This window comes from Podarcis tiliguerta (genome assembly GCF_965153285.1).
Source record: "Podarcis tiliguerta genome assembly, chromosome: 7".
Lineage (NCBI taxonomy): Eukaryota > Metazoa > Chordata > Lepidosauria > Squamata > Lacertidae > Podarcis > Podarcis tiliguerta.
This window is the reverse complement of record NC_139540.1, coordinates 63,085,641-63,097,650: the sequence shown is the minus strand read 5'-3', so window position 1 is coordinate 63,097,650 and position 12,010 is coordinate 63,085,641. Positions and strand designations below refer to the sequence as shown.

The 12,010-nt window shown below is 47.0% G+C and overlaps 1 long non-coding RNA gene across 1 annotated transcript; it reads right to left on the bottom strand.

Annotated features, from left to right (window-relative positions):
• Positions 1-5,150: 5,150 nt before the first annotated feature.
• LOC310681869 lies at positions 5,151-6,099 on the bottom strand. The gene is made up of 2 exons (XR_014513669.1): positions 5,917-6,099; positions 5,151-5,697 (listed from the first exon to the last, which is right to left on the bottom strand). It is a non-coding gene; the product is annotated as an uncharacterized lncRNA (long non-coding RNA).
• Positions 6,100-12,010: the final 5,911 nt, after the last annotated feature.

The following is a 12,010-nucleotide window of genomic DNA, read 5'->3' as shown; positions in this document are numbered from 1 at the left end:
GTGAAATAAGAGAAATCAGTTTTCAAACGAGCATTTTGTGGCACCGAAATCATAGAAAGATCCCTTCCCCACCCTCCCAAAACTTCTCAACCTTAGCAAATATACACAATCTAACAGAGATGCTTCTAGGCAGTCAGGGAATCTCAAAATAGCTTGAGGAGATCAATCACACTGGAGTCATAATTTAGCTGTAAAAGAAAATCACATTGCACATGCGGTACCAGGCAAGCTGCTTTGGAAAGACAACACGAGATTAGAGATGCCTGCTCCCAAGGAGAAGCTGCCAGCCGATGGATTGTCATTTTAATTTATGGCTGCAATAGCGCAGGCAGCCGGCATGGATTCTATATGATTCAATAACATTCGATTATTTCTGGGAGCTGAACAGCAAACTGCCACCAGTGGTCCCAGTGCTAAGTGCCTCTAAATATGGCAATCATTCCTTTTCTTCTTGAAAGAAATGATGATTTCAAATGTCATCTCTTTAGGCGGTACTTAACAATATCCCTGTCACTGTGCAGTCACAGTAAACCACAGTTATTAATTTGGGATTATATGACATTTGAAAGCAGATAATATTGAAGCTCGGATATAAAACAGGCTCCCTTATGCATTCCTGGGAACTGATCTCCTATTTTTATCAATTGCTTCATGTTTAAGTTAGATCGGGGGGACGGGGGACGACATTCTTTCTATTCCCATGCATAATTCCTCTCAGAACCTTCACACGACGATTGGAAAACCGTGTATAAAACTTATTTCCAAAATAAAATAAGAGGAGAGCTTTGTACCTCGGCTAGGTTCCTCTCTCTCTTCAGAGAGAGCTATTTAATTACCCATTTAAAAATGGTTAGTTTGTTTCAGAAGTCAAGGCAAGTTTTACTTTTCCTGCCTTTTTGGGAAAGGCAAGTCACTCTAGGCAATCGCTCAGATTAGTTCAGACTGAGCATCCAGTCATGCTGTCCACTAACCCCCCGCCCCCACAGAGAACCAGTGAACCCCATTTGCCCCTCAAATGGAACATCTGATGCTGCTTTCCTGAGCCTGATTTATTTATTTATTTATTTATTTTTATTTTATTGTTATTTTTATTATTTTTATTATTTTTATTTTTATTTTTATTATTATATAAATAATAATAATAATAATAATAATAATAATAATATGAGGTGATGTTCAGTTGGGTATTGTACATATGTGGTGGATTGTTTGTTAATGAAATACCTGTTCTAAATTACTACATCCGGAATTGCATGTTGACGACAACCAGGAGTGAAATACATTGCAGGAAGGCACTGTGGAACATTTGAGGGCTCCACATCCTTTGTCCCTCTCATATGAGGAAGCTAAGGAATAGAAAAGGGAGAACCACAGAATCATAGAGTCATCTAGCCCAACCCTCTGCAAATGCAGGGATCTTGTGCCCAATGTGGGGCTCAAACCCACAACCCTAGATAAAGACTTTCATGCTGTACCAACTGAGATATCCCAGCAGTTTGAGTACAGTGTTGATGGGAGGGACAATGCATATCCCCCTTCATTTCCCCCAATCCCCCCTACTTACTCCGCCACAGCACTGCAAAATGCCCCCTTCCATTATCCTCTATCTTAATTACTCTTCCTCTCCAGCTTTCGCTCCCTGTAACCAGAGCCCTGGGACGCGGGTGGTGCTGTGGTCTAAACCACAGAGCCTAGGGCTTGTTGATCAGAAGGTTGGCGGTTCGAATCCCCGTGACGGGGTGAGCTCCTGTTGCTCAGTCCCAGCTCCTGCCCACCTAGCAGTTCGAAAGCATGTCAAAGTGCAAGTAGATAAATAGGTACCGCTCCAGCGGGAAGGTAAACGGCGTTTCTGTGCACTGCTCTGGTTCACCAGAAGCGGCTTAGTCATGCTAGCCACATGACCCAGAAGCTGTACACCGACTCCCTCAGCCAATAAAGTGAGATGAGCACCGCAACCCCAGAGTCATTCACAACTGGACTTAACGGTCAGGGGTCCCTTTACCTTTACCTTTTAACCAGAGCCCTAAATCTCTCTTTCCCCCCGCTCTCTTCTTGTTGTTGTTGTTGTTTAGTCAGTCGTGTCCGACTCTTTGTGGCCCCATGGACCAGAGCACGCCAGGCACTCCTGTCTTCCACTGCCACCCAGTTTGGTCAAACTCATGCTGGTAGCTTCGAGAACACTGCCCAACCACCTCGGCCTCTGTCGTCCCCTTCTCCTTGTGCCCTCCATCTTTCCCAACGTTAGGGTCTTTTCCAGGGAGTCTTCTCTTCTCATGAGGTGGCCAAAGTATTGGAGCCTCAGCTTCAGGATCTGTCCTTCCAGTGAGCACTCAGGGCTGATTTCCTTAAGAATGGATAGGTTTGATCTTCTTGCAGTCCATGGGACTCTCAAGAGTCTCCTCCAGCACCATAATTCAAAATGTCTTTGATCTCTACCTCCCATATTCCCTCTTAGCCCCCCAACCCATTTCCACCTGCCCCTTCCTTTCCTCTTCTCCCTGTCAGCAAAGAACTAAAACTGTCACACACAGAGACTCTTCTTTCCACCACCAATGCCTTCACTTAACCCTCACCCAAAGTCGTTTCATACAAACACAAGTAGGGCCCTCCTTTCCCTGTCTTTGCCTTTAGAACCTTGTGAAACAGCGTGATGATGAACTAGTGCAAATATAATATAGAAAGAAATGAGCACTCACACTTTACATTGTGGGTGCCCTTTGTGGGATCTCGCGCGGTGCTACAGTTCCCAGGGAACTTAATGGCAAACAGGGACTGGCCTGCCTCTCAGCGCTATTATTTGGAGGTTCACGCCCAGCCTCAATAGTCAAGTTTCATTGCTGGAAGGTGGGCCAGTCCCATTCTTATATAACACTAGTCCTGAGAGATCTGCATTGGCTCCCAGTACGTTTCCAAGCACAATTCAAAGTGTTGGTGCTGACCTTTAAAGCCCTAAATGGCCTCAATCCTGTATACCTGAAGGAGCGTCTCCACCCCCATCGTTCAGCCCGGACACTGAGATCCAGCGCCGAGGGCCTTCTGGCGGTTCCCTCATTGCGAGAAGTGAGGTTACAGGGAACCAGACAGAGGGCCTTCTCGGTAGTGGCGCCCGCCCTGTGGAACGCCCTCCCTTCAGATGTGAAGGAAATAAGTAGCTATCTTATCTTTAAAAGACATCTGAAGGCAGCACTGTTTAGGGAAGCTTTTGATATTTAATGCTGTATTGTTTTTAATACTCGATTGGAAGCCGCCTAGAGTGACTGAGGAAACTCAACCAGATGGGCGGGGTATAAATATATTATTATTATTATTATTATTATTATTATTATTATTATTAGGGCTGGAGCCAACAGTTGCCAGGCAGTCGGCTCAGGAGATTCACCCATGCTACCCTCCCTTAGTTTAATGCTTTCTTGTTCGCAGGTTAACTCTTTCTTCCTGTTTAGCGGGTGCTGCTAAGGTCTTTGACTGGTTGCTGTTGAAGGACCAGGAAGAAATTTCCCTGCATTGGCAGGTTTTGTCTTCCCCGTGGCAATTCGTCACTACTTTGGCAGTTTATGGCCTTGGGTGGAATCCTTTAGTCTTTTCTTCCCTATAATGGGGGCGGGGGCATGAAGTGGTGACTCATCCCCCCCCCCCCCCGTGGCGTCAATTCCAGGGTTCCCTCTTAAAAAGGGTTATATAATGGGTGTCATTGGCCATATACCCGAAGGTTGTCAGTGAACTACCCTGCGTGCGGGGATATGGACTGGGCCTAAGCCAAGGTCTTCCTAAATTCAGAAGTTTGATAAAGTTGTGGCCTAATTTTAATTCCATAACACGTTGTCAGAGTCTTTATTTCTTTCTTATGATCCCTGGGGGCTGGGGCTGTCGCCGCCTGGTCACACAATGTCAGTGTATGGATTCTCAGTGGTGGGGATATGGGGGGAGGACAGACGGACCTACCACTGAAACAAACTGGGATCTGTACCTGCTGTTACTGATGGCTTATGATGGTCTGTTGAGGAAATACAAAGGTGTGTTTGTCAATTTATTTTCTTTTTTAATATAGTGCCGTTTGCCTCAGGATACAGATTAGAAGATTGGGTGTCTGCACTATATTACAGCTCCAAATGTACCTGTGAGGGCAACGTGACAAAGATACCCCTTGCTCTCTTCTAAATTCCATATTAATTAATTGGAGATGGCATCACTCTCTCAGAGATGTATCTTGACTGCAACAGGAGCACTGGAAATGAGCGAATGAGTGAGAATACGAACATATGATAGACCGCTCCACCTACGGCCCTCTTCCTGTCGATGAGATTCTGTTACCCTTTTTGCCCTTGAAGGTTGCTGTGGTCGTGATTCAGTTGTTTATTTTGGCTAAACCCTGGGTGCTTTTTCAGAGACTAGGCTAAGAATAAAATGAGTCTATCAGCTGTTAATCTGAGAGAAGACACAAGGGTGAGTTGCAAAGCTTCCATCAAGCAATAACAGAGTGAGCCAGGCTGATGAAAATATAGCAAAGATCAAGAGTTAGTATCACGAGGGATAACAGGATTTTGGCTAGACAAATATAATGCATGATCTTAATGAATTACAGAAAAGTAGCCGTGTTAGTTGGGGATGGGAATAGAGCATCTTAAAGGCTACAGCACACTCAGTTCAGATATCTGTCTCTTGCAGAAGCCATGCCTTATGACTAACAAATTGACTAACCAGTTTATTCAAGCATAAGCTCTCACAGGCAAGAGCCTATTTGATCTGATGAAATGGTTTTAACAGATGCAGACTCTGGGCATTGTTTCCTCTCCCACTTTTGACCAAATACCTCTCCCATTTTCTGAGAGAACATGGGAATACAGGAACACTGCAATTTGCCTAATACGCAATCAGGCTGATGGTCCATTGACTGGCACCAGCTATGCAGAATTTCAGATGAGGGTCTCCTCCAGCCCTACCTGGAGATGCTGAGGATTGGACCTTGGACCTTCTGCATACAATGTATGTGCTCTACCCATGGAGCAACAGTCCTTTCCTTGTAGGGGTCTAAGTAGACCACAAGCTTAACATTAGTCAACCTAAGAGTGATGCAGCGGCAAAAAATGCTAATGCTGTTTTCGGCTGCAGTAACAGAAAAGTGTCCAGATCAATAGAAGACAATAACACAATGAAATTCAAAACAGTAACAATTTACTGCATGTTTATTCAAAATCCATTAAAAACTAGTTAGTTTAAGTAATGCAAGAAAATCAATCAGCTTGATCCAGTGACACCAGAGAGAGCCATTTTCAAATAACTCAAGAGCTGTCACATGGAAGATGAGGCAAGCTTTCTTTCTTCTGCTCTGGACGGTAGGACTTGAACCAATGGCTTCAGGATACAACAAAGGAGATTTCAACTAAACATTGTTCAACAGAAGAATGGACTCCCCTGGAAGGTGATGGACTCTCCTTCCTTGCAGGTTTTAAAGCAGAGATTAGATCACCATCTGTCATGGATCCTTCCTTCCTTCCTTCCTTCCTTCCTTCCTTCCTTCCTTCCTTCCTTCCGAGTTCTGCCCAATCTCAGTCCATATTTCATGGCTGGTTAAATCATCTGTCCCCTCCTGATTCTCGGCGCCTCTTCTTCTGCCAGTCTTTAGCCAATTGGGACGTCCAAATAGAGCCAGCAATTCCTTCAGGGAGGAAAATCATAACTCTTTAATGATGAGGTCATCTGGCTGGGAGAAAATGAAAAAAAAGAGAGAAAATCTGTTCAGTCCTGTCCGCTTTTTGTAGCTGGAGTCAGTCTGGGTGCTGCCCTCCCAGGCCAGGTGGGAAAGGCCTGCCAGGCAGGGAGCAGGTCCTGCAGGACCCCCAGCAGAAAGACCTGGGAGGTGTGTCTTGGGCAAACAAGGGACAAGGGAATTCACTGTCCCCAAGGTGTGGGGCTTACCTTCTTTCAGATTTTGCCAGAAGCAGCCCAGCTCCGGCTGAATTACTGTGTTCTGCAGAGGAAAGAAAAATCTGGGTCAGATGACACTACGAACCCCACCCTGGATGGGTGCAAGAGAGCACAGAAGCATCCCCACACCAGGAAGGACGGGTCTCCCTATGGCTTGGGCCCAATCCCTTGCCCCAGAGGGATGATAAACGATGAGAGGGGACAGAAAAGGGGAAGGCAGGGAAAGAGTATGGAGGAATTGAGCTCTCTGGAGAAGACTGGCCGGATCGATTTCCAGAGAGCCAAGGCTGTGCATGGGACCCCTGGACTCACATCCCACCCCCAGGAGGCCAAAAGAAAGCAAAGGAATGCTACTTACAGTCTGCACGTTTTGTTCATGAAAAATTCCCACCTTCCTCTCTAAACTAGCTAACTATCTAAAATGCCCATCCAAGCCTAACTCTGACCCCCAACCCCAACCCCAGCCCTAAGCCTAAACCTAATCCCCACCCTAACCCTACATTTACCCCTAACTACTCCTCTAAGCACAAAATATATAGAAAATATATAGAAAATATATACATAATGGGCACAAATGTGCACAAAATAAAAAAGTAAAATAAAAAATGTTAAAGAACAAAAAATAAAATAAAAAAGTAAAATAAAAGTGTTAAAATTGAGAGCCAGTGTGGTGTAGTGGTTAAGCGCGGTGGACTCGTAATCTGGGAAACCGGGTTTGCGTCTCCGCTCCTCCACATGCAGCTGCTGGGTGACCTTGGGCCAGTCACACTTCTTTGAAGTCTCTCAGCCCCACTCACCTCACAGAGTGTTTGTTGTGGGGGAGGAAGGGAAAGGAGAATGTTAGTGCTTTGAGACTCCTTAAAGGGAGTGAAAGGTGGGATATCAAATCCAAACTCTTCTTCTTCTTCTTCTAAAATAAAAAGTTAAATGATAAGTAAAATAAAAATAAATAAAATAAAATGAATCAAATAAAAGTAATAAATCAAATAACAATAACAATCAAATGAACACCTCTCCTTATCGTCTCCAACCACCACCAAATCCTCTCTTTACTACTCACCTCACCTCACTACTAACCCACAATGGCCACCTGCAAGTTGGTGGCTTTTAAGGGAGAAGCAAGAGATGTCACAAAGGAGGGCAGGTCCTTGTCACCATGGCAACCCCCCCACCTGGACCTGGCCCCTCCTGAGAGGTGATGCTCCACTGTCAGAACTTGGAGGCACCTGCTGTTCCACCTGCAGCTGAGCTGTATCTTCTCTCTGCAGATTCATGCCGGCATTTCACATCCTTCTTCCTGCTGCCCCATTTCCAAAGGGAGGCCATCTCCACATCCTTCAAGGCAGGCTAGGGGTCTGGATTGGACCATCTGCTTTGCATGCAGGTCTTTTGTCCTGGGAGGCATCTCCAGGTAGGGGGGCTGGGAATGTCCCCCCCCATCCAAAACCCTGGAGAGCTGCTGCCAGTCAGTGCAGGCTAGTTGAAGAAGGATATTGAGCAGCAGGAAGGTGAGCAGAGGAGGATGACCAGGATGATGAAGGGTCTGGAAACCAAGCCTGATGAGGAATGGTTGAGGCAGTTGGAAACCAAGCCTCATGAGGAATGGCTGAGGCACCTGGGTATGTTTAGCCTGGAGGAGAGGAGACTGAGAAGAGAGAGGAGAGAATAGCTGTCAACTTTTCCCTTTTCTTGCGAGGAATCCTATTCAGAATAAGGCAATTTCCCTTTAAAAAGTGGATCATTGACAGCTATGGAGGAGAGCCATCTTCTGAGGGCTGCAAGAGGGAGCAAGCTTGTTTTCTGCTGCTCCAGAGGGGAGAGCAGGAGAGGAGATTTAGACTAAACATTAGGAAGAACTTTCTGATGGTAAGACTCTCTGGGACAGTGGTGGACTCTCCTTCCTTCCACACTGAGAGCAAATGTTGGGCCTTCCATTTCATTGTGGGGAACAGCTGCAGCGCATCAGGAAGCGCCCTAATCTTCCGTTTCTTCTCTCTCCTTCAACCAAAGCGGCCGGGCTGGATTACCAAATAGGCAGCATAGGCACTGGCCTATGGGCCCCACATTTTTTAGGGGTCCCATGACAATGGATCAAAATAATATTGATTTGATTTTGAAAGAAAACAACTATCAAGCTTTCTTGGTTCAATGTTATTCCAGTGTGCTCACGAGGCCTGCCCCCCACCCAGATTTTGACTGCCAAGGGGCCTCTGCAGGGTTTAATCCAGCACTACCCCATGAACAGCCCAGTATACCTGAAGGAGCATCTAGCAAAGGTGCAAGATCCTGCTGGTGGGTAAATATGTATTGGAAGGTATATGCTTGAGGGTTTCCTATAGGCATCTAGCTGGCCACTGTAAGAACAGGATTCTGTTCTAGATGGGATTCAGCAGGCCTCTTCTCAGTGGCCTAGCTAGCTTCTTGGGTGCCAGGTGCGGCGCACACGTCCTTCAGTCGGGGACAGAGCGAGCCGCCCATGGGGCCAGGGGGTGCTGCGTGGAGCCTCTCCACCGCACACACCCCCTGAGGGAGAGGCGGAGGGCAGATGCAAGTCCCCTGCTGCCATTTCAGGCAGCGCGGAGCCTGCAGGCGCCAAAGCCACCATGTCACTCCCAGCAGAGACACGTGACTCGGGCACGCTGCAGGCCCCGTGGTAAGTGCCGTCCCCTGCGGTGTGGCACCCAGTGCCAGCCGCGTTTCGTTATGTTTGTTGACTGAACTAAAACATTTTGTGATCCCTTTTTAAAAAACAAACCACCTCCTATTTTTGTCATTTTGTCAGCCCCCTCAGTGATGACACCTGGGGCAGCCCGTACCTTCTGCACCCCCTTCCTCCGCCACTGGCTCTTCTTGTTTTCTAGGTAAGCTCTTGAGGCTACAGCTCACTCAATTCAGTTTTGTTCTGGCCATACACTCCGCACATTTTAAGCACATAATTCCACACACACGGCCAAATCCTGGGAACAGTAGTTTGTTAAGGATGCTGGGAAGTTTAGCTATGTGAGAGGTAAATTACAGTTCTCGGCATTTTTGGCAGGTGGGGGGCAGTCATGTATGGTGCGATCTGTCTCAGTTTGCAGAAGCCACACCTTTACTGCACCACGAAACAGAGAGGCTGCAGCAGTGGTTCAGCTGGTAGGAAACAAACACAACAGACAAGTTTTATGGTTTCACTATGTCAGCTACTGCTGTACCAATGTCTTCTTTCTGGGTTACGCTTTACAGCATGTTGGGTAAATGAGGGCTGTTAAGCCAGTATATAGTGTTCCCTAATTTAGGGGAGGAAAAGCACCCTGGGCTATGCTAGAGAGCATGTGATGATGGAACACTCACCCCACAGTCCTGATAAAAATTACTACCCAAAGCTGCTATTCCCTCTTGAAAGCTGCCATTGGTGCCCCCCCCCCAAATGCCACAGTCCTGATCCCTTGGCTGCTGTTTAGCAAAGAAGGAAAAAAAGTACACAATTGCTAATTATGTGCTTAGCATAACATGTTGGTTTGGCTCAAAGAGATCCCAGTGCTTAGTCAGCAAGGACTCTTCAAAATTTGATCCTACAAACGTTACAGGGCTAGGCATAAAAAATACTCCCAAAAGGAGGGTTCAAAACAACAACAACAACAACAACAACAACAACACACCCTAGCAGACTGTAAAGAAGACGATCCAAGAAGGGCAAGGGAGAACTGAGAAAAAGACAACAATTCCACAGACTGATTTGGGTGTGTGCGCAAGGCTTCTTTCTCTTAGTATGTTTTTCTTTGATCCAGAGTAGCCAGTCAAACAACACCCAAGGCGAGTCTAGCAGGAACAAGGTGGAGTCATATTTGCAGCTGGGCTCTTCCAGGCAAAGCAAAACCCTATATTGATACAATCCAGTCCAGTTTTTCCTAGTGCTAAGTCTCGGAGTTGGCACCTGAATGCCAGCCAGACATCCTGACAATTCTTGTTTCAAGTGGTGGCTGAATAGACTCATCATCCGTATTTCCCAGTTATCCACATTTTTACAAGCTCTTTTCATGCAACTCAAAAAGGAGGTGCAAAATAAAAAGAAGAAAAGCCCCAATAGACAAGGCATATTTTAGTAAAGCGAATGCAAATCCACTTCATAAAATATACTACTGCTTTTCCATATATATTAAAGAAATAGGAGCTGCCACCCCTGCTTGCTCTTCTCACCCAGTGGCGTAGCGTGGGGGGTGCAGGGGGGGCCGGCCGCACCGGGCGCAACATCTGGGGGTTAGGGTTAGGGGGGCGCAAATCCACCGGTTAGGGGGCGCAAATCCACGGGTTAGGGGGTTCAAATTACTTGCCTTGCCCCGGGTGCTGACAACCCACGCTACGCCACTGTTCTCACCAACCCACGAGCTCCACCCCACACCTTTGCCATCCCCCTCCTTCTCCACATCTCTCCCTAAACCCCCACCCTCTTCCCTCACAGCTCACCCAAACACCTCTTCCTTCAGGAGTGGGTGCATGAGAGAGCAGTTTGCCTATGGTACGCTTCCCATCCTCCTTTTGATGCTGCTCCAGTGACGTTTAACAGAGGAGGGCATGTCAGAGAGCAGTTTGCCCAACTGATCTCCAAAGCACTTTTCATCTTCCTTTAAATGGCACTCCTTCCTCAGCAGTTCACCTGCGATGCTTCCTTGCTCACCTGTCTGCTGTTCTGTCGCCACACTGCTTTTGGCGGCAACGACAGTGTGACGCTTACAAAAATATCGAGTATAGAGAGACAAATCACGATGGGAGAAGCTGAATCTCCAAGTGGCTTCTTGTGAGACAGGGGAGGTGAATCCCCGAGTATGTACACATACAGCCGTAAAATGCATTCACTGCCTTTCTCAGATGCACACCCCCACATTCTTTGTGTGTCTTCAAAGTGCCTTTCAGTAGAACAGTTATAAGTCATTCTATATTTTACCATGCATGTTGAAGCACCCCTTGGCCTTGTGTAGAAACTGAAAGTGCCTTCTCTGGGGAACCCCTCCTTGGGAAGGGTCTTGTGATGTTGTTGGGCTGTACATGCATAGCCACTGCCCACCCCCGTTGAGATTCACTTGACAGACGCTGGAGCTATTTGGTGTTCCAGACTACCTTGAAGATAAAGAAGCCATAGCCCTGCGACCCTCTCCCGGCTGGAGAGGTGACGCGCGGCTATGGCAGGAGCCTCTCCGCTGCGCCTTTCCGCTGCTCCCTGATCTGCTCTTTGGGGCTGGTGGTGGGCTTCCCCCCGCCAGCCCCAAAGAGCAGGTCGAAAGAAACCTGAAGCCTGGAGAGCGAGAGGGGTCAGTGCACACCGACCCCTATCGCTCTCCAGGCTTCCAAGGTAGCCGCCTGAACGCACCTTAAACGGCACCTTGTTTTAGAGCGGGAAAACAAGAGGGGGGAAGTTCTCCCCCTCTCTGCGCAGCGCCTCCTGCCGCTTCGCTGAAGGGGCGCTGGGCAGAGAGGGGGAGAATTTTTTTTTCTTGTTCTCCCCCCTCTAAAACAAAGTGCGTCCTATTGTCCGGTGCGTCCTATGGTGCGAAAAATATGGTAACTAACTGTGTCTGTGTAGCCTATGCTGCCAGGCTTCTGGTATCTCAATAAACTCACAGGGTTTTATCTTTAAAGGGAGTGTGGTGGGCATTAAGAATGGGGAGCAAATAAAAAAATTAATGTGCCCTATCCACAGAGGACAAGCCCTCTGCATGTACTGATGGCAATGATTTAACAACTATTCATGCAGGTACAGACACTTACAAAGCAATGTTTACAAAAGCACTTTTATAAAACCCAAAACCACAGCACTTCAAAAGGTGAAGTGTGTTCAGAGCCTCTGTCAATTCTGTGAGATGACTCAGATGCTTTGATATTATCCAACAAAAATACGCTTATGAACTGGCTAGTTGAGTTGAGAGGAACTATTTTGTGATGGGTCCTATTTGAAGGGCAGGTTCCTGATGATGTTACTGAGGGACTATTCTTCTCCTTGCCCTTTAAGGTTTTCAGAAAAACCGCCTGCTTTCACATGATGCTCGTGGAACATAGGAAGCTGTCTTAACCAAGCCAGAACATTGGTCCATCAAACTCAGTTGTCTAC